Source organism: Salmo trutta, chromosome 5 (assembly GCF_901001165.1).
Source record: "Salmo trutta chromosome 5, fSalTru1.1, whole genome shotgun sequence".
Taxonomy (NCBI): domain Eukaryota; kingdom Metazoa; phylum Chordata; class Actinopteri; order Salmoniformes; family Salmonidae; genus Salmo; species Salmo trutta.
Window position 1 is genome coordinate 67,092,518 of NC_042961.1, and position 23,626 is coordinate 67,116,143.

General features: G+C 43.5%; 1 protein-coding gene and 1 long non-coding RNA gene across 4 annotated transcripts in view; one reads left to right on the forward strand and one right to left on the reverse strand.

Moving 5' to 3' along the window:
• LOC115194903 (endonuclease domain-containing 1 protein) overlaps window positions 1–23,626 on the reverse strand; it is a 120,406-nt gene that overhangs the window by 11,770 nt on the left and 85,010 nt on the right. The window lies entirely within an intron of this gene.
• LOC115194918 (uncharacterized) overlaps window positions 1–23,626 on the forward strand; it is an 88,631-nt gene that overhangs the window by 266 nt on the left and 64,739 nt on the right. The window lies entirely within an intron of this gene.

Sequence of the window (23,626 nt, forward strand, 5' to 3'; positions counted from 1 at the left end):
AAGAGCAATGTCAACTCACCAACATTACGACCAGGAATACGACTTTCCCGAAGCGGATCCTCTGTTTGGCCCACCACCCAGGACAATGGATCGGATCCCAGCCGGCGACCCAAAACAACGGTGCCGCAGAAGGGGCAGACGGAGCGGTCTTCTGGTCAGGCTCCGTAGACAGGCACATCGCGCACCGCTCCCGAGCATACTACTCGCCAATGTCCAGTCTCTTGACAACAAGGTAGACGAAATCCAAGCAAGGGTAGCCTTCCAGAGAGACATCAGAGACTGTAACGTTCTTTGTTTCACCGAAACATGGCTCACTCGAGACACGCTATCTGAGTCGGTACAGCCACCTGGTTTCTTCACGCATCGCGCCGACAGAAACAAGCATCTTTTTGGTAAGAAGAAGGGCGGGGGTAGAAATCCCTTATGATTAACGAGACGTGGTGTGATCATAACAACATACAGGATCTCAAGTCCTTTTGTTCACCTGACTTAGAATTCCTCACAATCAAATGCAGACCGCATTATCTACCAAGAGAATTCTCTTCGATCATAATCACAGTCGTGTATATTCCCCCCCAAGCAGACACATCGACGGCCCTGAAAGAACTTAATTCGACTCTATGTAAACTGGAAACCACATATCCTGAGGGTGCATTTATTGTAGCTGGGGATTTTAACAAGGCTAATTTGAAAACAAGGCTCCCTAAATTCTATCAGCATATAGATTGGGCTACCAGGGCTGGCAAAACCCAAGATCATTGCTAATCTAACTTCCGCTAAGCACATAAGGCCCTCCCCCGCCCTCCTTAAGGAAAAGCTGACCACAACCCTATTTTGTTGTTCCCAGCCTGTAGACAGAAACTAAAGCAGGAAGCACCAGCGCTCAGGTCTATTCAATGCTAGTCCGACCAATCGGATTCCACTCTTCAAGATTGCTTCAATCACGTGGACAAGGATATGTTCTGCATAGCGTCGAAAAACAACATTGATGAATACGCTGATTCGGTGAGTGAGTTTATTAGGAAATGCATCGGTGATGTTGCAGCCACAGCATCTATCAAAACATTCCCCAACCAGAAACCGTGGATTGGTGGCAGCATTCGGCGCAAAACTGAACGCGCAAACCACTGCCTTTAATCAGGGCAAGGTGACTGGAAACATGACCGAATACAAACAATGTAGCTATTCCCTCCGCAAGGCAATCAAACAAGCTAAGCGTCAGTATAGCAACAAAGTAGAGTCACAATTCAATGGCTCAGACACGAGAGGTATGTGGCAGGGTCTACAGTCAATCACGGACTATAAAAGGAAAACCAGCCCAGTCACAGACTAAACAACTTCTTTGCTCGCTTTGAGGACAATACAGTGCCAGATGACACGGCCCGCTACCAAAACCTGCGGGCTCTCCTTCACTGCAGACAACGTGAGTAAAACATTTAAACGTGTTAACCCTCGCAAGGCTGCAGGCCCAAACGGAATCCCCAGCCGCGTCCTCAGAGCATGCGCAGACCAGCTGGCTGGTGTGTTTACGGACATATTCAATCAATACTTATCCCAGTCTGCTGTTCCCACATGCTTCAAGAGGGCCACCATTGTTCCTGTTCCCAAGAAAGCTAAGGTAACTGAGCTAAATGACTACCGCCCCTTGGCACTCACTTCCGTCATAGTGAAGTGCTTTGAGAGACTAGTAAAGGACCATTTCACCTCCACCTTACCTGACACCCTAGACCCACTCCAATTTCTTACAGCCCCAATAGGTCCACAGACGATGCAATCGCAATCAAATCAAATTTATTTATTTTTTATTTTTTTATTTTTTTTATATAGCCCTTCGTATATCAGCTGAAATCTCAAAGTGCTGTACAGAAACCCAGCCTAAAACCCCAAACAGCAAGCAATGCATGTGAAAGAGGCACGGTGGCTAGGAAAAACTCCCTAGGAAAAACTCCCTAGAAAGGCCAAAAACCTAGGAAGAAACCTAGAGAGGAACCAGGCTATGAGGGGTGGCCAGTCCTCTTCTGGCTGTGCCGGGTGGATATTATAACAGAACATGGTCAAGATGTTAAAATGTTCATAAATGACCAGCATGGTCAAATAATAATAATCATTGTAGTTGTCGAGGGTGCAACAAGCACGTCCGGTGAACAGGTCAGGGTTCCGTAGCCGCAGGCAGAACAGTTGAAACTGGAGCAGCAGCATGGCCAGGTGGACTGGGGACAGCAAGGAGTCATCATGCCAGGTAGTCCCGAGGCATGGTCCTAGGGCTCAGGTCCTCCGAGAGAAAGAAAGAGAGAGAAAGAGAGAATTAGAGAGAGCATATTTAAATTCACACAGGACACCGGATAAGACAAGAGAATACTCCAGATGAAACAGACTGACCCTAGCCCCCCGGCACATAAACTACTGCAGCATAAATACTGGAGGCTGAGACAGGAGGGATCAGAAGACACTGTGGCCCCATCCGATGATACCCCCGGACACGGCCAAACAGGCAGGCAATCACATTGCACACTTCCCTAATCCATCTGGACAAGAGGAATACCTATGCAAGAATGCTGTTCATCGACGACAGCTCAGCATTTAACGCCATAGAACCCTCCAAACTCATCATTAAGCTCGACACCCTTGCACAGACCCTGGGTCTCGACCCCGCCCTGAGCAACTGGGTCCTGGACTTCCTGACGGGCCGCCCCCAGGTGGTGAGGGTAGGTGACAACATCTCCACCCCGCTGATCCTCAACACTGGGTCCCCACAAGGGTGCATTCTCAGCCCTCTCCTGTACTCCCTGTTCACCCACGACTGCGTGGCCATGCACGCATACAACTCAATCATCAAGTTTGCAGACGACACTACAGTGGTAGGCTTGATTACCAACAACAACGAGGCGGCCTACGGGAGGAGGTGAGGGCCCTCAGAGTGTGGTGTCAGGAAAATAACCTCACACTCAATGTCAACAAAACAAAGGAGATGATCGTGGACTTCAGGAAACAGCAGAGGGAGCAGCCCCCTATCCACATCGGTGGGACGGTAGTGGAGAGGGTGGAACGTTTTAAGTTCCTCGGTGTCCACCCACACAGACGTGGTGAAGAAGGTGCACTAGCGCCTCTTCAACCTCAGGAGGCTGAAGAAATTCGGCTTGTCACCAAAAACACTCACACATTTTTACAGATGCACAATCGAGAGCACCCTGTCGGGCTGTATCACCACCTGGTACGGCAACTGCTCCGCCCATAACAGTAAGGTTCTCCAGAGGGTAGTGAGGTCTGCACAACGCATCACCGGGGGCAAACTACCTGCCCTCCAGGACACCTACATCACCCGATGTCACAGGAAGGCCAAAAAGATCATCAAGGACATCCACCCGAGCCACTGCCTGTTCACCCCGCTATCATCCAGCAGGAGAGGTCAGTACAGGTACATCAAAGCGGGGACCGAGAGACAGCAAAACAGCTTCTATCTGAAGGCCATCAGACTGTTAAACAGCCATCACTAATATTAAGTGGCTGTGGCCAACATACTGACTCAACTCCAGCCACTTTAATAATGGAAAAATGTATGTAATAAATGTATCACTAGCCACTTTAAACAATGCCACTTCATATAATGTTTACATACCCTACATTACTCATCTCATATGTATATACTGTACTCTATACCATCTACTGCATCTTGCCATCTTGATGTAATGTATCACTAGCCACTTTAAACAATTCCACTTTTATATGTTTACATATCCTACATTACTCATCTCATGTGTATATACTGTACTCTATACTATCCACTGCATCTTGCCTATGCCGTTCTATACCATCATACATATATCAATTTTTTTTAATTTACATATTCTTATTCATTCCTTTACACTTGTGTGTATAAGGTAATTGTTGTGAAATTGTTAGGTTAGATTACTCGTTGGATATTACTGCATTGTCGGAACTAGAAGCAAAAGCATTTCGCTACACTCGCATTAACATCTGCTAACCATATGTATGTGACAAATAAAATGTGATTTGATTTGATTCAAGGCAACACTGTGTTGTATGGTATTGAAGCTTGTTTGGTTGAAAATCATGCATTTGGTTTTACTAGTGTTTAAAAGCAGTTGGAGGCCACGGAAGGAGTGTTGTATGGCATTGAAGCTCGTTTGGAGGTTAGTTAGCACAGTGTCCAAGGAAGGGCCAGAAGTATACAGAATGGTGTCGTCTGCGTAGAGGTGGATCAGGGAATCGCCCGCAGCAAGAGCGACATCATTGATATATACAGAGAAAAGAGTCGGCCTGAGAATTGAACCCTGTGGTACCCCCATAGAGACTGCCAGAGGTCCGGACAACAGGCCCTCCGATTTGACACACTGAACTCTGTCTGAGAAGTAGTTGGTGAACCAGGCGAGGCAGTCATTTGAGAAACCAAGGCTGTTGAGTCTGCCGATGAGAGTACGGTGATTGACAGAGTCAAAAGCCTTGGCCAGGTCGATGAAGACGGCTGCACAGTACTGTCTTTTATCTATGGCGGTTATGATATCGTTTAGTACCTTGAGTGTGGCTGAGGTGCACCCGTGACCAGCTCAGAAACCGGATTGCACAGTGCAGAATGTACGGTGGGATTCGAAATGGTCAGTGATCTGTTTATTAACTTGGCTTTCGAAGACTTTAGAGAGGCAGGGCAGGATGGATATAGGTCGATAACAGTTTGGGTCTAGAGTGTCAACCCCTTTGAACAAGGGGATGACCGCGGCAGCTTTCCAATCTTTAGGGATCTCGGACGATACGAAAGAGAGGTTGAACAGACTGGTAATAGGGGTTGCAACTATGGCGGCGGATAATTTTAGAAAGAGATGGTCCAGATTTTCTAGCCCAGCTGATTTGTACGGGTCCAGGTTTTGCAGCTCTTTCAGAACATCTGCTATCTGGATTTGGGTGAAAGAGAAGCTGGGGAGGCTTGGGCAAGTAGCTGCGGGGGGTGCGGAGCTGTTGGCCGGGGTTGGAGTAGCCAGGAGGAAGGCATGGCCAGCCGTAGAGAAATCCTTATTGAAATTCTCGATTATAGTGGATTTATCGGTGGTGACAATGTTACCTAGCCTCAGTGCAGTGGGCAGTTGGGAGGAGGTGCTCTTATTCTCCATGGACTTTACAGTGTCACAATATTTTTTGGAGTTAGAGCTACAGGATGCAAATTTCTGTTTGAAAAAGCTAGTCTTTGCTTTCCTGACTGACTTGGTTCCTGACTTCCATGAACAGTTGCATATCGCAGGGACTATTCGATGCTAGTGCAGTCCGTCACTGGATGTTTTTGTGCTGGTCAAGGGCAGTCAGGTCTGGAGTGAACCAAGGGCTATATCTGTTCTTAGTTCTACATTTTTTGAAAGGGGCATGCTTATTTAATATGGTGAGGAAATTACTTTTAAAGAACGTCCAGGCATCCTCAACTGACAGGATGAGGTCAATATCCTTCCAGGATACCCAGGCCAGGTCGATTAGAAAGGCCTGCTCGCAGAAGCGCTTTAGGGAGCATTTGATAGTGATGAGGGGTGGTCGTTTGGTGTCCATGTTTCATGAGCTGAAATAAAAGATCCCAGAAATGTTCCATATACACAAATATTATTTATCTCAAATGTTGTGCACAAATTGGTTTACATCCCTGTTAGTGAGGATTTCTCCTTTGCCAAGATAATCCATTCACCTGACAGGTGTGGCATTTCAAGAAGCTGATTAAACAGCATGATCATTACACAGGCGCACCTTGTGCTGGGGACAATAAAAGGTCACTCTAAAATGTGCAGTTTTGTCACACAACACAGTGCCACAGATGTCTCAAGTTTTGAGAGAGCGTGCAATTGGCCCGCTGACTGCAGGAATGTGGTATGGGCAGGGATAAGCTACGGACAATGAACACAATTGCATTTTATTGATGGCAATTTGATTGCACAGAAATACAGGGACGAGATTCTGAGGCCAATTTTGAGGCCCATTTCTTTTAAGGTATCTGTGACCAACAGATCCATATCTGTGTTCCCAGTCATGTGAAATCCATAGATTTGGATCTAATGAATTTATTTAAATTGACTGATTTCCTCATATGAACTGTAACTCAGTTAAACTTTGAAATTGTGGCATGTTATGTTTATAATTTAGTCATTTCAGTTCCAGAATTGAAAGGGAATTGACCTCAACTCTGCTCCAGGCCCATATATTACAGTTATTTTCAATGCAATTTTCACATTTAGTACAAAACTTAAAACTCTAAACACATTTTCAATTGACTAAGTACTAAGCACTAAGCACCCTGAGGAAGGCACAGTGACGCCGAAACGTTGGTGAATTTAATTAAATTGCTTGTGTCACGTCCTGACCCTAGTAAGATGTCATTTTCTATAGTAGAGTAGGGCAGGGCGTGACAGGGGGTGGTTTGGGTTGTTCTATGTTGTCTAATCCTATGTTTAAGTTCTAGTTTGTCTATTTCTATGTTGGGATTGTTCTCTAATTGGAGGCAGCTGATCCTCATTGCCTCTGATTAGAGATCATATCTAAGTAGGGGTTTTTCCTCTTCCTGTTTGTGGGTTACTATCTTTTCAGTAGTGTGTTGGCCGCTCGGCGGCACGGTTTGTTGTGTTTTCAAGTATTTAAGTGTATTGCGTTCAGTTTCACGTTTAATAAATATGCCGAACTACGAGCACGCTGCATTTTGGTCCTTCTAACAGCTGGGAGTGTGCGACCGTCTTTATTTTGATAGTTTACAATTGACTAAAGTACAACACAAAATCACAGTCACTTTTTCAGTAAACGTAATCGTTGTTTCATCTAGAAATACATGTTTCACATTGCAATACATGTTGATATAAAGTACAATGCTCACATTATGTTTTGTCTTGTCATTTGTTAAAATACATTTGACTATTACTTCATCTGCTCAGTGATAATCACTTTACCGTTTGGTAAACCTACAGATTTACACTGCTTTGTCTGCTACAGATTGAGAACTACATCATGAAAATGTATGTTTGTAGAAAAATATTAAGTATGATAAATAGTGTAATGTACTGGTAGGATTTCACGTCACAATAAGTTGAAAGAAATCTGATATTGACCAGATCAGAGATGTACTGTATGTAAGGCATTCCCTATACAGTACTGTAGTACCTTAATATGTGCTTTTTGCATAGCAGCCGTTTATATCCAATGTAACAGTGAGTCCACACATTTTGGTGTGTGACCCCAGTGGAAATGGAACCTACCACGCTGGTGTTGCTAGTGACGTGCTCTTACTAACTGAGCCTCACAGGACCACTACAATACATGATTACAATACAGCACTGTAAAATACAATACATGATTACAATACATTACTGTAAAATACAATACATGATTACAATACAGTAGTGTAAAATACAATACATGATTACAATACAGTAGTGTAAAATACAATACATGATTACAATACATTACTGTAAAATACAATACATGATTACAATACATTACTGTACAATTCAATACATGATTACAATACAGCACTGTAAAATACAATACATGATTACAATACAGTACTGTACAATTCAATACATGATTACAATACAGCACTGTAAAATACAATACATGATTACAATACAGTACAGTACATATTACATTCAGAGGGTAATTTAGAAAGCTGTATCATGTTTTGTTGTTGGATTGACGTCTAAATTGATAAGATATGATGATGTTGTGTTTTGGTTTAAATCAATGTCCTCATGGTCCACTGTAGATACAGCAGTATGTGGACACCCCTTCAAATTAGTGGATTCTGCTATTTCAGCCACATCCATTGCTGACAGGTGTATAGAATCGAGCACACAGCCATGCAATCTCCATAGACAAACAGTGGCAGTAGAATAGCCTTACTGAAGAGCTCACTGACCTTCAACATGGCACCGTCATAGGATGCCACCTTTCCAACAAGTCAGTTTGTGAAATTTCTACCCTGCTAGAGCAGCCCCGGTCAACTGTAAGTGCCGTTGTTGTGAAGTGGAAATGTCTAGGAGCAAAAATGGCTCAGCCGCGAAGTGGTAGGCTACACAAGCTCACAGAACGGGACCATGCGCAATGCCAAGTGTCGGCTGGAGTGGTGTAAAGCTTGTCGCCATTGGACTCTGGAGCAGTGGAAACATGTTCTCTGGAGTGATGAATCCCACTTCACCAAATGGCAGTCTGATGGACGAATCTGGGTTTGGCAGATGCCGGGAGAATGGTACCTGCCCCAATGCATAGTGTCAACTGTAAAGTTTGGTGGAGGAGGAATAATGGTCTGGGGCTGTTTTTCATAGGCCCCTTAGTTCCAGTGAAGGGAAATCTTAATGCTACAGAATACAATGACATTCTAGACGATTCTGTGCTTCCAACTTTGTGGCAACAGTTTGGGGAAGGCCCTTTCCTGTTTCAGCATGTCAATGCCCTCGTGCACAAAGCGAGGTCTATACAGAAATGGTTTTTTGAGATCGGTGTAGAAGAACTTGACTGGCCTGCACAGAGCCCTGACCTCAACCCCATCTAACACCATTGGGATGAATTGGAACGCTGACTGCGAGCCAGGCCTGATCGCCCAGCATCAGTGCCCAAACTAACTAATGGTTTTGTGGCTGAATGGAAACAAGTCCCATCAGCAATGTTCCAACATCTAGTGGAAAGCCTTTCCCAGAAGAGTGGAGGCTGTTATAGCAGCAAATAAGGGACCAGCTCCATATTAATGTCCATTATTTTGGAATGAGATGTTCGACCAGCAGTCACACACTTTTGGTCATGTAGTGTATTTCACAGTAAACTTATATTTAGGATGAAAGATGTTTCAGAACAAAAGGAATGCACAATAAAAAGGTTTTGAATACAAGACCCTGCTTTACGAGTATTATCAGTTGGAGTTTTATAAATTCACCCATACATATATACATATATATATATATACAGTATTATCAGTTGGAGTTTTATAAATTCACCCTTACATATATACATATATATATATACACAGTATTATCAGTTGGAGTTTTATAAATTCACCCATACATATATACATATATATATATATACAGTATTATCAGTTGGAGTTTTATAAATTCACCCATACATATATACATATATATATATATATACAGTATTATCAGTTGGAGTTTTATAAATTCACCCATACATATATACATATATATATATATATACAGTATTATCAGTTGGAGTTTTATAAATTCACCCATACATATATACATATATATATATATATATATATACAGTATTATCAGTTGGAGTTTTATAAATTCACCCATACATATATACATATATATATATATATACAGTATTATCAGTTGGAGTTTTATAAATTCACCCATACATATATACATATATATATATATATACAGTATTATCAGTTGGAGTTTTATAAATTCACCCATACATATATACATATATATATATATATATACAGTATTATCAGTTGGAGTTTTATAAATTCACCCATACATATATACATATATATATATATATACAGTATTATCAGTTGGAGTTTTATAAATTCACCCATACATATATACATATATATATATATATACAGTATTATCAGTTGGAGTTTTATAAATTCACCCATACATATATACATATATATATATATATATATACAGTATTATCAGTTGGAGTTTTATAAATTCACCCATACATATATACATATATATATATATATATATATATATATATATATATATATATATATATATATATATATATATATATATACAGTATTATCAGTTGGAGTTTTATAAATTCACCCATACATATATACATATATATATATATACAGTATTATCAGTTGGAGTTTTATAAATTCACCCATACATATATACATATATATATATATACAGTATTATCAGTTGGAGTTTTATAAATTCACCCATACATATATATATGCACAATTATTAGGCAAGTGAGTATTCTGATCTTATCATTGTTTATATTCACATTTTCGAACTCCAAACCATATAAACTTGAATGCTTATTGGATTTACTCATTTTCAGGTGATATGTATTTGTGTAATGAGGGAGGGTGTGGCGAAAGTAAATAACACCTTATATCAAGGTGTGCATAATTATTAGGCAGCCTCATTACCTCAGGTAAAATGGGCCAAAAAAGAGATTTAACTGACACTGACACTGAAAAGCCCAAAATGTAAAATGCCTTTCAGACGGATGCGACACTTAAATAGCTAAACTATTGAGGCGTGACCACCGGACATTCAAACGTTTTGTTGCGAATAGTCAACTGGCGCGCAAAAACGCATGGGGAAGAAAAGGCGCAAATTAACTGCAAAAGACTTGAGAAGAATTAAACGTCAAACTACCAGGAACCCATTATCCTCCGGCGCCACCGTATTCCAGAACTGCAACCTACCAGGGGTGTTCAGAAGTACAAGGTGTCAAGTGCTCAGAGACATGGTCAAGGTCAAGGAGACTGAAACAAGACCACCACTGAATACGATTCTGTCACGTCCTGACCAGTATAAGGGTTATTTGTTATTGTAGTTTGGTCAGGACGTGGCAGAGGGTATTTGTTTTATGTGTTCGGGGTGGCGATTTATTTAGTAAGGTGTTTGATTTAATATTTCTGGGTTTTGGTTTATGTTCTATGTTTTGGATTTCTATGTTCTTTCTAGTTCTTTGTATATCTATGTTTAGGTTAATGGGGGGTTGGAAGTGCGAACCCCTAGTCTGATACCTCCAGTACCAGCACCACGCACTAGGCTTCCAGTGTGTCAGCCCAGTCCAACTCGTCCTGTTCCCGCTCCCCGCACTAGCCATGAGGTGCGTGTGCCCAAACTGGCACTTCCAGTACCAGCACCACACATCAGGCTTCCAGTGCATCAGCCCAGTCCAACTCGTCCTATTCCCGCTCCTCGCACTAGCCATGAGGTGCGTGTGCCCAAACTGGCACTTCCAGTACCAGCACTTCCAGTACCAGCACCACGCATCAGGCTTCCAGTGCGTAATCCCAGTCCTACTCGGCCGATTCCTGCTCCCCGCACTAGCCATGAGGTGCGTGTCTCCAGGCTGATACCTCCAGTACCAGCACCACGCATCAGGCTTCCAGTGCGTCAGCTCAGTCCAGAGTATCCGGCAACAGTGTCCAGTCCAGAGTATCCGGCAACAGTGTCCAGTCCAGAGCATTCGGCAACAGTGTCCAGTCCAGAGTATCTGACGACAGTGCCCCGTCCAGAGTATTCGGCAACAGTGCCCCGTCCAGAGTATCCGACAACAGTACCCCATCATGAGTATCCGGTAAGAGTATTAAGCCCGGAACTGAGTGAGACGGCCTACAGTTCGGAACCAAGGGAGACGGCCCACTGTGCAGAACCGAGTGAGACGGCCCACAGTTCGGAGAGAGGTGAATGGGTCTACAGTCCGGAACCGAGTGAGTCTGCCTGCAGTCCGGAACCGAGTGAGTCTGCCTGCAGTCCGGAACCGAGTGAGTCTGCCTGCAGTCCGGAACCGAGTGAGTCTGCCTGCGATCCGGAACCGAGTGAGTCTGCCTGCGATCCGGAACCGAGTGAGTCTGCCTGCGGTCCGGAACCGAGTGAGTCTGCCTGCGGTCCGGAACCGAGGGAGTCTGCCTGCGGTCCGGAACCGAGGGAGTCTGCCTGCGGTCCGGAACCGAGGGAGTCTGCCTGCGGTCCGGAACCGAGGGAGTTTGATTTTTCTGATTTTTCAAAGGTTTTATGGACAGATGAAATGAAAGTGACTCTTGATGGACCAAATGGATGGGCCCGTGGCTGGATCAGTAATGGACACAGGGCACCACTTTGAGTCAGGTGCCAGCAAGGTAAAGGAGGGGTACTGGTATGGGCTGCTATCATTGAGGATGAGGTAGTTGGACCTTTTCGGGTTGAAGATGGACTGAAACTCAACTCCCAAACCTACTGCCAGTTTCTGGAAGATTCTTTCATCAAACAGTGGTACAGGAAGAAGTCCACAGCATTCTAGAAGGCCATGATCTTTATGCTCCATCACATGCATCCAAGTACTCCACTGCTTGGCTAGCCATCAAGGGCCTCGGAGATGCCTGAGTAATGACCTGGCCCCCTTCCTCACCTGACTTAAATCCTATTGAGAACTTGTGGGCCCTTCTCAAACGTGAGATTTACAGTGTTGGAAGACAATGCACCTTTTTGAACAGCATTTGGGAGGCTGTGGTTGCTGCTTCAGCGAACATTGATCATGAACAGATCAAGAAACTGACAGACTCCATGGATGGAAGGCTCATGGCAGTTATGGAAAATAAGGGTGGCTGTATTGGTCACTGAATATTTTTGAAAGGCCAAAAATGTTATATAATTGTCAACATCGTGTGTGTAGGTGGCAGGGAAGTCAGGCGCAGGAGAAACAAACTTCATATAAGCGGAGTAGTTTAATAAACTTTCAAACAAACTCCAAAAATAGAACACAAAAAAATCAACATGGGTACACATACCCGTCGCACACATAAATAAACAACACAAACACAATAACACAAATAATCTCTGACAAGGACATGAGGAGAAACAGAGGGTTAAATACACAACAGGTAATGAATGGAATTGGAACCAGGTGTGAAAAGAAACAAGACAAAACCAATGGATAATGAAAAATGGATCAGTGATAGCTAGAAGACCGGTGACATCGACTGCCGAGCACCACTCGAACAAGGAGGGGCATCGACTTCGGTAGAAGCCGTAACAATAATTGTCATTTTGTGTTACTTATCTGTTACACTTACTCTAAAAATTGAGAATCAACAAGTGAGTTGAGATAAATTATTTTTGTAATTTATTTGCCTAATAATTCTGCACATTAATAGTTGCCTAATAATTGTGCACACTTATATATTTCCCTGAGAAAGACAAAACTCACTTTTTCTTTGTTAAACATTCAGGTTTGCGGTTCAATAACATTTTGGATTGACTGAGAGCATTGTGTTTGTTCAACAATAAAATGTATCCAGAGGAATACAATTTGCCTAATAATTGTGCACACAGTGTATATATACAGTTGAAGTCGGAAGTTTACATACACCTTAGCCAAATACATTTAAAATCAGTTTTTCACAAATCCTGACATTTAATCCTCGTAAAATTCCCTGTTTTAGGTCAGTTAGGATCACCACTTTATTTTAAGAATGTGAAATGTCAGAATAATAGTAGAGAGAATTATTTATTTCAGCTTTTATTTCTTTCATCACATTCCCAGTGGGTCAGAAGTTTACATACACTCAATTAGTATTTGGTAGCATTGCCTTTAAATTGTTTAACTTGGGTCAAACATTTCTGGTAGCCTTCCACAAGCTTCCCACAATAAGTTGGTTGAATTTTGTCCCATTCCTCCTGACAGAGCTGGTGTAACTGAGTCAGGTTTGTAGGCCTCCTTGCTCGCACACGCTTTTTCAGTTCTGCCCACACATTTTTTATAGGATTGAGGTCAGGGCTTTGTGATGGCCACTCCAATACCTTGATTTTGTTATCCTTAAGCCATGTTGCCACAACTTTGGAAGTATGCTTGGGGTCACTGTCCATTTGGAAGACCCATTTGCAACCAAGCTTTAACTTCCTGACTGATGTCTTGAGATGTTGCTTCAATATATCCACACAATTTTCCTTCCTCATGATGCAATCTATTTTGTGAAGTTCACCAGTCCCTCCTGCAGGAAAGCACCCCCACAACATGATGCTGCCACCCCCGTGCTTCACGGGTGGGATGTTGTTCTTCGGCTTGCAAGCCTCCACCTTTTTCCTCCAAACATAACAATGGTCATTATGGCCAAACAGTTCTGTTTTTGTTTCATCAGACCAGAGGACATTTCTCCAAAAAGTACGATGTTTGTCCCCATGTGCAGTTGCAAACCGTAGTCTGGCTTTTTTATGGCAGTTTTGGAGCATTGGCTTCTTCCTTGCTGAGCGGCCTTTCAGGTTATGTCGATATAGGACTCGTTTTAGTGTGGATATAGATACTTTTGTACCTGTTTCCTCCAGCATCTTCACAGGGTCCTTTGCTGTTGTCCTGGGATTGATTTGCACTTTTCGCACCAAAGTACGTTCATCTCTAGGAGACAGAACGTGTCTCCTTCCTGAGCGGTATGAAAGCTGCATGGTGTTTATACTTGTGTACTATTGTTTGTACAGATGAACGTGGTACCTTCAGGCGTTTGGAAATTGCTCCCAAGGATGAACCAGACTTGTGGAGGTCTCCAATTGTTTTTTCTGAGGTCTTGGCTGATTTCTTTTGATTTTCCCATAATGTCAAGCAACGAGGAACTGAGTTTGAAGGTAGGCCTTGAAATACATCCACAGGTACACCTCCAATTGAATCAAATTACGTCAATTAGCCTATCAGAAGCTTCTAAAGCCTTGACATAATTTTTTGAATTTTCCAAGCTATTTAAAGGCACAGTCAACTTAGTGTATGTAAACTTCTGACCCACTGGAATTGTGATACAGTGAAATATAAGTGAAATAATCTGTCTGTAAACAATTGTTGGAAAAATGACTTGTGTCACACACATAGTAGATGTCCTAACCGACTTGCCAAAACTATAGTTTGTCAACAAGAAATTTGTGGAGTGGTTGAAAAATTAGTTTTAATGACTCCAACCTAAGTGTATGAAAACTTCCGACTTCAACTGTGTATACAGACTGACACAATGTATATACAGTATTTGCAGATACGAGCACCAGGTCTTTCTTCTCACTCACTCACTCGCTCACTGAGCTATTGGGCCCACCCTGCAACCTCATTGGATAATGCTGGGCAGGCCTCTTGCTGGTGTTGTGGAAAATTAGATCTAAAGAGCAAGACAGAAACGTTTTAATTGTATAATAAAAAACATCTTTAATCAAGCAGCTGCAGGGGAGATTATTCTGATTTCACAGGGAAGAACTCCCTGAGTAAATGGATCCATGTGCATTTTACACAGAAAGGGGTGGCCTCAATGGAACTACTAAAAGGCCATGTAAAAATTACAATCCAGGGAGTAGGGAGATTCATAGGGATCAGTGTCATTTAGATGGCAGTAGGCACTATCGTCTCCGATAGGACAATTTGATCCACAATAAAGGGGCGAACTGTGGAGATCCGTCAGGTCATTCAAGTTTACTTCTGTGGTAACATGACCATCTGGTGGGGAGGAGATACTGCTGTTTCACACAATCTCCTCACCAAGGTCGTCAGGAATGAGAACAGCCAGAATGATATCACAAGGACTCCAACCAGGGCTAGGAGACCTTGCAACATGAGAGTTCCAATGTTCCGCAGGCTATTTTTCACCCATGCAAACAGATGCCAACCCCACTCGTTATCTTGCTTGTTTACAGTAGCAACCACCTGTCTTATAGTGGCAAAATACTTAGCAACCCCAATGGAAGAATCCAGAATGTAAGTACAACATTCTGAACAACATCCAAACTTTTCTGCTAGGAGAATATCCAAAGACAATATATTTTGCAAGACCATGGTAATTATAGCCATAAGTTCAGCAATTCATTCTTCAATAGCAGGAGCGGTGTTCCTCAAGGTTCCGTTTTAGGACCACTATTGTTTTCACTATATATTTTACCTCTTGGGGATGTCATTCGAAAACATAATGTTAAATTTCACTGCTATGCGAATGACACACAGCTGTACATTTCAATGAAACATGGTGAAGCACCAAAATTGCCCTCGCTAGAAGCCTGTGTTTCAGACATAAGGAAGTGGATGGCTGCAAACTTTCTACTTTTCAACTCGGACAAAACAGAGATGCTTGTTCTAGGTCCCAAGAAACAAAGAGATCTTCTGTTGAATCTGACAATTAATCTGGATGGTTGTACAGTCGTCTCAAATAAAACTGTGAAGGACCTCGGCGTTACTCTGGACCCTGATCTCTCTTTTGAAGAACATATCAAGATTGTTTCAAGGACAGCTTTTTTCCATCTATGTAACATTGCAAAAATCAAAAACTTTCTGTCCAAAAATGATGCATAAAAATTAATCCATGCTTTTATTACTTCTAGGTTGCACTACTGCAATGCTCTACTTTCTGGCTACCCGGATAAAGCACTAAATAAACTTCAGTTAGTGTTAAATACGGCTGCTAGAATCCTGACTAGAACCCAAAAATGTTATCATTTTACTCCAGTGCTAGCCTCCCTACACTGGCTTCCTGTTAAGGCAAGGGCAGATTTCAAGGTTTTACTGCTAACCTACAAAGCATTACATGGGCTTTCTCCTACCTATCTTTCTGATTTGGTCCTGCCGTACATACCTACACGTACGCTACGGTCACAAGATGCAGGCCTCCTAATTGTCCCTAGAATTTCTAAGCAAAAAGATAGAGGCAGGGCTTTCTCCTATAGAGCTCCATTTTAATGGAATGTTCTGCCTACCCATGTGAGAGACGCAGACTCAGTCTCAACCTTTAAGTCTTTACTGAAGAATCATCTCTTCAGTAGGTCCTATGATTAAGTGTAGTCTGGCCCAGGAGTGTGAAGGTGAACGGAAAGGCTGGAGAAACGAATCGCCCTTGCTGTCTCTGCCTGGCCAGTTCCCCTCTCTCCACTGGGATTCTCTGCCTCTAACCCTATTACGGGGGCTGAGTCACTGGCTTACTGGTGTTCTTCCATGCCGTCCCTAGGAGGGGTGCGTCACTTGAGTGGGTTGAGTCACTGACGTGGTCTTCCTGTCTGGGTTGGCGCCCCCCCTTGGGTTGTGCCGTGGTGGAGATCTTTGTGGGCTATACTCGGCCTTGTCTCAGGATGGTAAGTTGGTGGTTGGAGATATCCCTCCAGTGGTGTGGGGGCTGTGCTTTGGCAAAGTGGGTGGGGTTATATCCTGCCTGTTTGGCCCTGTCCGTGGGTATCATCGGATGGGGCCACAGTGTCTCCTGACCCCTCCTGTCTCAGCCTCCAGTATTTATGCTGCAGTAGTTTATGTGTCGGGGGGCTAGGGTCAGTCTGTTACATCTGGAGTATTTCTCTTGTCTTATCCGGTGTCCTATGTGAATTTAAATATACTCTCTCTAATTCTCTCTTTCTCTCTTTCTTTTTCTCTCTCGGAGGACCTGGACCATGCCTCAGGACTACCTGGAATGATGACCCTTTGCTGTCCCCAGTCCACCTGGCCGTGCTGCTGCTCCAGTGTCCAACTGTTCTGCCTGCGGCTATGGAACCCTGACCTGTTCACCGGACGTGCTACCTGCCCCAGACCTGCTGTCCCAGACCTGCTGGAACCCTGACCTGTTCACCGGATGTGCTACCTGTCCCAGACCTGCTGTTTTCAACTCTCTAGAGACAGCAGGAGCGGTAGAGATACTCTCAAAGATCGGCTATGAAAAAGCCAACTGACACTTACTCTTGAGTTGCTGACTTGTTGCACCCTCGACAACTACTATGATGATTATTATTTGACCAAGCTGGTCATTTATGAACATTTGAACATCTTGGCCATGTTCTCTCATAATCTCCACCCCGGCACAGCCAGAAGAGGACTGGCCACCCCTCATAGCCTGGTTCCTCTCTAGGTTTCTTCCTATGGTTTGGCCTTTCTAGGGAGTTTTTCCTAGCCACCGTGCTTCTACACCTGCATTGCTTGCTGTTTGGGGTTTTAGGCTGGGTTTCTGTACAGCACTTTGAGAATATCAGCTGATATAAGAAGGGCTATATAAATACATTTGATTGATTGATTGAGCATCCCCCATTCGTTCTACTTCATTGGCTAGTTATCTAATGGAATCAAGCACAGTTGTCATGCCATCATTGAGAATTAATGCAGAGAAAAAACACTTCAGGGTCAGTTACAATGGTCCAACCTATACCAGTGGGAGAAAAGAGTGATTTGGGGGAACTGGGGTAGAATCTACAGGAGTAACAACATAGGCATTATAGTAGAATCCTGATCAGTTTGTAGGCAGATTATAGTAGAATCCTGACCAGTTAGTAGACAGATAATAGTAGAATCCTGACCAGTTAGTAGACAGATAATAGTAGAATCCTGACCAGTTAGTAGACAGATAATAGTAGAATCCTGATCAGTTTGTAGACAGATAATAGTAGAATCCTGACCAGTTAGTAGACAGATTATAGTAGAATCCTGACCAGTTAGTGGACAGATAATAGTAGAATACTGACCAGTTAGTGGACAGATAATAGTAGAATACTGACCAGTTAGTGGACAGATAATAGTAGAATCCTGACCAGTTAGTAGACAGATTATAGTAGAATACTGACCAGTTAGTAGGCAGATTATATTAGAATCCTGACCAGTTAGTAGGCAGATTATAGTAGAATCCCGACCAGTTAGTGGACAGATAATAGTAGAATCCTGACCAGTTAGTGGACAGATAATAGTAGAATCCTGACCAGTTAGTGGACAGATAATAGTAGAATCCTGACCAGTTAGTGGACAGATAATAGTAGAATCCTGACCAGTTAGTGGACAGATAATAGTAGAATACTGACCAGTTAGTAGGCAGATTATAGTAGAATCCTGACCAGTTAGTAGACAGATAATAGTAGGTTTCCCCCCACACACACCTACATAGTTCCACTAACTGAGGAATTAGGTTTAGTTTACACACTGACATTCTGAAAGTTATAAAGTATTCCCAACGACATGTTAGGGTGGTATGTTCCATTTCTCAATAGTAAGGGAAGGGATATATTTTTGTAGACAGAAATGTTATACTAACAAGGACTTTCCCCCAACTGGAGACCAGTTCCATTTGCTATATAGCACAATAACCTGGGGGAGAGTAAATCAGGGTGATATATAACACAATAACCTGGGGGAGAGTAGGGTGATGGGTTGGTTGGGCAGAGAGGTTGGATTATTCAAATAAAATCTTCTCATATAAAACACCTTATCCTCCATCCAATTAACCTCTCTGTCTGTAAGGTTACCTGCTTTGGTACACATCAATATTTCATAAACACCGATGGGTATAGCTAGTAATGGTATAGTCTCAGCCCTGTCTGGTAACAATCTACAACCTCAACAATCTGATGTCATAGTCTCAGCCCTGTCTGGTAACAATCTACAACCTCAACAATCTGATACAGCAGAGAACTGGAAGGAAAGGCAGCCAAAAGAGGTGTTGGTGTCAAGGCTGTGGGTAACGGGTGAAAGGAGTCAGGCGCAGGAGAGCTGAGATGCGTGGTCAAGGTATTTAATTCAAGAAAACACCAGTATAAACACAATACTATGGTGCTGGAAAAATACCGGTACCACGAAATAAACGGGCGTAATAGCAAAACCCGGTAAACAATAATACCAGCCGTCAGATACAGCCTTACAATAAAACAAACACGCACACAAACATGGGGGAAACCAGAGGGTTAAACATGTAATGGGGGAATTGAAACCAGGTGTGTAAAAAACCAAGACAAAACAAATGGAAAGTGGATCGGCGATGGATAGAAAGCCGAGGACGTTGACCGCCGAACGCCGCTCGAACAAGGAGAGGCACCGACTCCGGCGGAAGTCGTGACAGTTGACTTTGGGGATGACCAGTGAAATATACCTGCTGGAAAGCGTGCTACAGGTGGGTGTTGCTATCATGACCAGTGAGCTGAGATAAGGCAGGGCTTTACCTAGCAAAGACTTATGATGACCTGAAGCCAGTGGGTTTGGCAACGAGTATGAAGCGAGGGCCAGCCAACGAGAGCATACAGGACGCAGTGGTGGGTAGTATATGGGGCTTTGGTGACAAAACAGATGGCACTGTGATAGACTACATCCAATTTGCTGAGTAGAGTGTTGGAGGCCATTTTGTAAATGACATCGCCGAAGTCAAGGATCAGTAGGATAGTCAGTTTTACGAGGGTATGTTTAGCAGCATGAGTGAAGGATGCTTTGTTGTGAAATAGGAGGCCGATTCTAGATTTAATTTTGGATTGGAGATGCTTAATGTGAGTCTGGAAGGAGAGTTTACAGTCTAACCAGACACCTAGGTATTTGTAGTTGTCCACATATTCAGTAAGAACCGTCCAGAGTAGTGATGCTAGTCGGGCGGGCGGGTGCGGGCAGCAATCGATTGAAGAGCATGCGTTTAGTTTTACTAGCATTTCAGAGCAGTTGGAGGCGACGGAAGGAGTGTTGTATGGCATTGAAGCTTGTTTGGAGGTTTGTTAACTTCTTATGGCTTGGGGGCAGTATTTCGATGTCTGGATGAGAAGCGTGCCCAAAGTAAACTGCCTGTTACTCAGGTCCAGAAGCTAGGATATGCATGTAATTGGTAGATTTGGATAGAACAATCTAGAAAAAAGAAACGCACACCTATAAAGGCGAGGTGCTGGCTAGCGGAGTAGAACACTAGAAAATAAAGGAAAGCCGCACACTCTAAGAGCTCAGATGCAAAAATTTAATAACCAACGTTTCGTCAGCGAAGCTGTCTTCATCAGGGTATCATAAAAGTAAACTGCCTGTTCATCAGCGTGCCCAAAATAAACTGCCTGTTACTCAGGTCCAGAAGCTAGGATATGAATGTAATTGGTAGATTTGGATAGAAAACACTTTAAAGTTTCTAAAACTGTTAAAATATTGTCTGTGAGTACAAAAATTGGCAAAAGAGGTAATTGAAGCACAGGAATTGCTTAAAGGATCTCTTCGGCTAGCCGGGAGATGGGCCTAGTATGAGGCTAGCTCAATGCTAACTGGTGCTTGCCTCAGGACAGAGGCATTAGCTAACAGTAGCCACTCGGTTGCAGCTAGCTAGGGTCCAGAGCTTGCAGCAGGAATCCGGTGATGTGGTAGAGAGAAGCAGTCCGATATGCTCTGGGTTGATATTGCGCTGTGCAGACTGGCAGGTATTGTCCGAGCTAAAGCTGGCTGGTGTCCGAGCTAAGTGACGGTGAAGACCGCTAGCCGTGGCTAACAATGACTAGTAGCTAGTTAGCTGGCTAGCTTCTGATGGAGGTTCCAGTTATAAGGGAAAATAATAGGAGAGCCGTACCACATTGGGTGAGGCTGGTTGCAGGAAAGAATATTTAGTTAGTAGATAGAAAGTGAAATTAAAATATATATGAAAAAAATACTATTTACACGGGATAACGGGATAAGACAAAGACAAACACACGTCCGACTGCTAGGCCATCTTGGGTCTGGGACATTACTAGCTAATTGTTAGAAAGTGTTTGACCCGGAGAACCCCAGAATGTTAATGTCCTCTTTTTCTTCTCATCAGGTCAGTGGGGTAACCAGGGTCCAGGTTCAGGTAAGCGGAATCACCAGGGTCCAGGTTCAGGTCAGTTGGGTCACCAGGGTCACCACGGTTCAGGTTAAGGTCAGTGGGGTCACCAGGGTCCAGGTTCAAGTCAGTGGGGTCACCAGGGTCCAGGTTCAGGTCAGAGGGGTCACCAGGGTCCATGTTCAGGTCAGTGGGGTCACCAGGGTCCAGGTTCAGGTCAGTGGGGTCACCAGGGTCCAGGTTCAGGTCAGTGGGGTTACCAGGGTCACCAGGGTCCAGGTTCAGGTCAGTGGTGTCACCAGAATCCAGGTTCAGGTCAGCAGGGTCACCAGGTTCAGGTCAGTGGGGTCACCAGGGTCCAGGTTCAGGTCAGTGGTGTCACCAGGGTCCAGGTTCAGGTCAGTGGGGTCACCAGGGTCCAGGTTCAGGTCAGCGGTGTCACCAGGGTCCAGGTTCAGGTCAGCGGGGTCCCCAGGTTCAGGTCAATGGGGTCACTAGGGTCCAGGTTCAGATCAGCGGGCCTTGTTGGAGCAGAGATGTCGGGGAGAGGTAACTAGCACGTTCACACGCCTCTTGCTCGAAGTCTGCTACCACCCAGAGGATGCCCACAGCCACAATGGCTGTGAGTCCCTGGGTAAGCAGAGTGCCCTTACTGGGTTGTGGGAGGTCCCAGGGTAAGCAGAGTGCCCTTACTGGTTTGTGGGAGGTCCCAGGGTAAGCAGAGTGCCCTTACTGGGTTGTGGGAGGTCCCAGGGTAAGCAGAGTGCCCTTACTGGTTTGTGGGAGGTCCCAGGGTAAGCAGAGTGCCCTTACTGGGTTGTGGGAGGTCCCAGGGTAAGCAGAGTGCCCCTTTTGGTGGTCTTCCTAAGCCAGGATTCAGACACGGCTGAGACCTCCGGGTTGGCAGAGTGTGCTAAAGCAGTGAACAAAACACACTTATGGAGGAGGCTTCTAATGTTAACATGCATGAAACCAAGGCTTTTGCAGTTACAGAAGTCAACAAATGAGAGCACCTGGGGAACAGGAGTTTGGTCTATTTCACCTCTTAATTTCGCCTACAGTTCTGACTTGGTGATGCACATGTAGCAACCTGTTTATGAGAAATGTCATCATCAAATATTGTAAGAGCTTTCATTGTCTGCTTATACGCCCCCTTTATTTATCCTACGGTTCTGACTTTGTGTACAGGGTGAACACTGTTTGAACGGCCCATGTTCTGAATTCTGTCACTGTACATTTCAAAAGTGCTGAACAAATAGTTATATTGACTACTGTCTGTCCTAGCTCGCACATTAATGCCTTAATCTAAATTACGGATGACCTCTTATCCACTCGTCGTCCCCTTATGCAATAGTTTGTACTGTACATCTCAATTGTCATTAGAAACAACATTTGTTAAAGCAAGTCTGCCATATTAGCTATGTTTTTTCAAAAGGCAGTAAATGAGGATGAATGAAGTGTTTGGCTGCCAGACAAGTCTCTGCTGATAGCCAGGTGTAGCAGTAGTAAGATGTTGGGACAGCTTTAACAGTTTGTGGGCACCGTTATAGTGCCATTAATGTATTGTTTAGTGTTGTGTAGTGGCTTTGCTGGCATGCAGCACACTTTCTTTCTTTTTTGCCCCACAAATATTTACATGCTAAAATCGCCACTGAGTGTGATGTGTATTTTCTGACACTCTCTATGCTGAGTAAAGTCAGGTTATTCATCCTAAAACATTTTTCTACCAAAACTGTGTGGTGATCAGACATCCAGGCCTTTTAACAAGAACCACCACAGATGTGTTTGAGGAAATTAAAATAGGCCCTAACTCTGTCATTGTGGAAGTCATTTCCCCGACCCCCTGACCCTCTTCCTTGACTTTTCCAAAATAAGTGTTCTTGTTAGAATTTCAAAGTCACAAACTAAACATTTTATAAGAACTTTTAGGTCATTTATACTGTTTATCCCCCCTCCCTCCTCCTGTTGCCTGCTCAGCCAATAGCCACATTCTCCTGATTAACCTTTACCTGTTGGTTAGAATGTTTACTGATATTCATTATTATACTACAGAAATGTGTATTTATACTACCACAGTACCCTCTGATATGTGTATTTATACTACCACAGTACCCTCTGATATGTGTATTTATACTACCACAGTACCCAACCCTCTGATATGTGTATTTATACCACAACAGTACCCAACCCACTGATATGTGTATTTATACTACCACAGTACCCTCTGCTATGTGTATTTATACTACCACAGTACCCTCTGATATGTGTATTTATACTACCACAGTATCCTCTGATATGTGTATTCATACTACCACAGTATCCAACCCTCTGATATGTGTATTTATACTACCAGAGTACCCAACCTTCTGATATGTGTATTTATACTACCACAGCACCCAACCCTCTGATATGTGTATTTCTACTACCACAGTACCC